The sequence below is a fragment of the Fukomys damarensis genome, unplaced genomic scaffold, assembly GCF_012274545.1.
Source record: "Fukomys damarensis isolate Sample0158 unplaced genomic scaffold, DMR_v1.0_HiC HiC_scaffold_37, whole genome shotgun sequence".
NCBI lineage: Eukaryota > Metazoa > Chordata > Mammalia > Rodentia > Bathyergidae > Fukomys > Fukomys damarensis.
Genome location: NW_022900949.1, coordinates 8,428,288 through 8,432,612, shown reverse-complemented (window position 1 = coordinate 8,432,612; position 4,325 = coordinate 8,428,288).

Genomic DNA, 4,325 nt, shown 5'->3' with positions numbered 1-4,325 from the left:
CAAACGACCAGAGGGCAAATATTTTCAGCTTTGGAAGCCACGCGGTCTACTTTGTGTAAGAGGGAAAGCACCAGAGCGGATGTAAGTGAATGTGTGACCGTGTGTCAATAAAACTTTATTTACAAAAGCAGCCAAGGGCAAAAAGTTTACCAGTGTTTTTGTTTTTTGTTTTGTTCTGCTTTTGGAGTTTTTGACACAGGGTCTCACTGTGTCATTCAGGCTGGCCTTGAACTTGCTACTCAGCCCAGGCTGGCCTCAAACTCACGGCAATTTTCTTGCCTCAGACTCCTGAGTACTGGGAGCACAGGCGTGTGTTATCAGACCTGGCTAAAATTCCATGTATTTTAAAAAGCTGCTGGTTAGGAATTATCATGTGGAGTCTTTAAGTTTTCTGTAGATGATTTAGAATGCCCCAAATAATGTCCACACCACAGAAATAGTTACTACCCTGGATCGTTTAGGTATCGACAGGAAAAACCCTTTGCACACATTCAGCACAGATGCTGATTTTTGCTGAGTGTTTTCTCTTTGAGGTTTGTTGAATGACGGATGGGTAGCTGTGATTGTGGGTGGAGGGCTGGCATCAGATGGCATCGAGGGACATAATGATACTCATTTGCTAATTGCAACTTTATGTTTCAGGTAAAAGGGAGAAGCATTTTGGGAGAATCGATCGCCCTTATGGCACTTACTACAAAGAGCAGCAAATAGTTTTATTACTTTTTTTTGTTTTGTGGTACCGGGGATCAAACTCAGGACCTTGTGCTTGCGAGGAGGTGGCGGCGGAACCACTGAGCCAAATCCCCAGCCAGCTTTATTACTTTTGTAAGCTGGGCATTGCACACTTCCACCTCAGGGGAAATTGTGACAAGCGTATGGATGCATAGAGCTCCAGATATTTTGATTTTTAAAAACTGGGGATGGAACCCAGGGGCTTGGAACTTGCGACCTTCCTGCCTCAACCTCTCGGAGTGCTGGGAAGGCAGGCGTTCACCACCACATGGCTAAACTTTCCCGTTTTTAAAAAAATCTGGTGGTGAGGGGTTATCTAGCCCTGGTCAGCCGGATGTGGTGTGCCCAGATCCCGCTGCGGCCTGGTGCCTGGAATCAGCAGGCTGAGACCATTCATGGTCACATAGAGGGCGGGGTGGAGAGGACTGCGCGTGCCCCTCTCCTGCCTGGAGAGTTGTGACAAAGAGGAGACTGGAGGTGGAGCAGAGCCCTCCTCGGGGAGGCCAGGGTGGGCTGGGGGAGGTGACCCTGAAGGAAGTTCAGATAACTGCCCTGCCCGGCCTGGCCATGCAGCAGGTGGAGATGCTGCCATTTCTCAGCCACCCTGTGGTGGATGTGGTGGACACGGTGACTTGCAGGGCACCTGGGAACTGGCGTGTCCACAGGGGAATGAGGACAGGGACCAGAGTCCAGGAGATGGAGTGGGTTTAGCAGCAGGTGGAGAGTCCGAGGTGCAGCCTGGGGCCCGGACCTGGGGGAGGGGAGTAGCAGGGCCCGGAGCTGCGCCTCAGTGCCCGTGTGACAGTCGGGAAGCTGCCCGAGTTTAGATGGACCTGGATGGGGGATGCAGGTTGGCTTTGAACTTGGGGAATCCTCCTGCCTCAGCTTCCCGAATGCTGGGATGACAGGTGAGTGCCACCATGCCTGGATGTTCAGAGTGGTTTCAGAGGTCTGGCGGGTTTCACTTGTTTTGCTGGGGTTGAAAACAGGATGTCCCGGCATGTGGGGGACGGGAACCAGGGACCCTGGGCACCCAGCCAGGCAGCACCACTGTTCTTTCTAGTCTTTATTTTGAGACAGGATTTCCCTAAGTCCCTGAGTCGCCCAGGCTGGGCTGGAACTTGTGATCCTCCTGCCTCAGCCTCCCGAGTAGCTGGCTCTTGAGCACCTACTGTGTGCCTGGCGGTAGCCGCTTACAAATACCCACCTTGTGCAATTCTTTCATGTCGTGTTTGTGTCAGTGTGAGCCACATCCAGACGTTTAATTTGTGAGATGGGTTGGTCATTTTTCTCATGTGGTGTAAATCTGTACGGTGAGGAACATACATTGTAAAAGTGATCAGTTTAGCGAGACATAATTCACACACCCTAAGTTCACCATTTTCTAGCAACTAGCGTAGTGGTCTACAAGGTTGTGCGGCCATCAACCCTGTCTAGTCCAGGTCACCCCACTACCCCGGAAGGAAGCCCCCTCCGTCCCCATGAGCAGACATCTGTCCCTTCTCTCCCCACCCCAACAGTTACACGTCCACTTCCTGTCTCTGGAGTCACCTGTCCAGGGCATTTCCTGTCTGTGAAGCCCAGGCTGTGTCCTCTGTGTCTGGCGTCTCACTGAGCGTGGCGGTCCTCAGGGTCCATCCATGCTTTAACGAGGATCACAGCCTTGCTCTTTTTCCTGGCTGAGTAATATTCCATAGCGTGGATAGACCTGGCTATATGTGTCCCTCCATCTGCTTGTGACATTGGGCTCATTCCCTTCCCAGTGAATGAATTAAGCTGCTAGAAACATTCACACCCAAGCACTTGTGTGAACACACACTTTTCTGCTCTCCTGGGTGCATCCCTCAAGGTAAAACGCAAACCATATAGACACAACTACATTTGTACCTTCTTTGGCGAAATGTTATATATTGTTTTACTGAGATGTTATTCACATACCTAAATCTACTTTTCTAAACTGTACACTTGGTTGGTTTTCATGTCTTCAGCATTCAACCTCTGCATAAACTCAGGTCAAGACATAGAACATTTAAAAAAAAATGCTGGCAGTGCAACCTGTGACCCCAGCACTTGGGGAGGCTGAGGCAGGAGGATCACAAGTTCCTGCCCAGCCTGGGCAACTTAGTGAGACCTTGTCTCAAAAAAACAAACAAAAAGAGAGCCGGGGATTTAGCTCAGTGGTTTTGCCACCTGCCTCGCAAGTGCAAGGATCAGAGTTCCATCCCCAGTACCAAATAAATAAATATAGTGCCAGGCGTGGTGGCGCACACCTGTAATCCCAGCACTCAGGAGGCTGAGGCAGGGGATCACTGTGAGTTCGAGACCAGCCTGGGCTATATAGTGAGTTCCAGGTCAGTCTCAACTACGTAGTGAGACCCTGTCTCAAAAAACAAACAAACAAACAAACAAACAAACAAACCCAAATAAATAAATAAATAAATAAATGAAAATAAAAAATAAAGGCTGGGGATGGAGCTCAGTGTGAAGGCCCGGGGTTCAGTCTCCAGTTGCACACACGTACACACACACACACACACACACACACACAAAGAACAGAACTTGGAGCATTTCAGATTCCCCCTCCCCGACCTCCCTCAGACTGTGGGCCTTTGTTACCATGTAGTATTCTGATTTAACCTGATTTTCTTTTTTTTGTCCGTCCCTCCTCCTTTTCTTTCTTTCCTTTTTGCCATGACACTCAGGCTGGCCTTGAGCTCCTAACGACCCCCTCTCTCAGCCTCCCAAGCGTCAGGATTACGTGGTGCCCCAGCAAGCCCGGCCATGCTTGTCGAGCGACCAAGGGAGTGTGAGGCTGCTCCCCTGAAGCTGGAGGGAGGAGCTGTGGGTGCTTTGGCACTGGGTGGACAGGGCCTGGTACACGAGGAAGGGCCCTGCCCCGCAGGAAGGAAGCCCAGGTCTATTTTAGTCAGTGGCCTTGTTCTCGGGCAGCGGTCACCTCCCTGTCGTGGACTTTCTGGCAGAACAATGGGACCTGGGGAAGGTCGGCCATGCAGCTGGGGCACCAGGTGTCGCAAGTCCAGGGCCAGGCGGAGGGCGACGCTGGAGAGGAGGTCACAGCTGCTGGCACCCCCCCTTTTCCTGCTGGAGCTGGGTCCTTCCTGAGCCTGTCACCAGGTCTGCCACCAACTCCTCACCTCCAAGCTGCAGACGGGGAAGGGAAGGCCCAGAGAGGGTGGAACCCTGCCCAGGGTCACACAGCCTCTGTGATTGGGAAAGAAGAGGCTCCTGGGCCTCCTTTGCCTTTTAATATTTTTCTGAAAGGTGCTCGCTATGTAGTCCAGGCTGATCTCAAATTTGTGGCGATCCTCCTGCCTCAGCCTCCTCAATGCTGGCCACCATGCCCAGCCTGGGCCTCCTTCCCAAGTCTGGGCCTCAGTTTCATTTGGAGCCTGGGACTTGAATTTGGGTGTCCTCTGTTCCCATGTCCGCAGACTTCCTTTTCCCCTCCTATTCAACTCTCAGTGGGGGCCCTGGCTGGTCACAGGTGTGAAAATGTAGTCACACCCCCTGCTGGCATCATGGGCCAACCAAGGTGAACATGGAAACTGAGGCACCTGGGACACAAAGGGGAT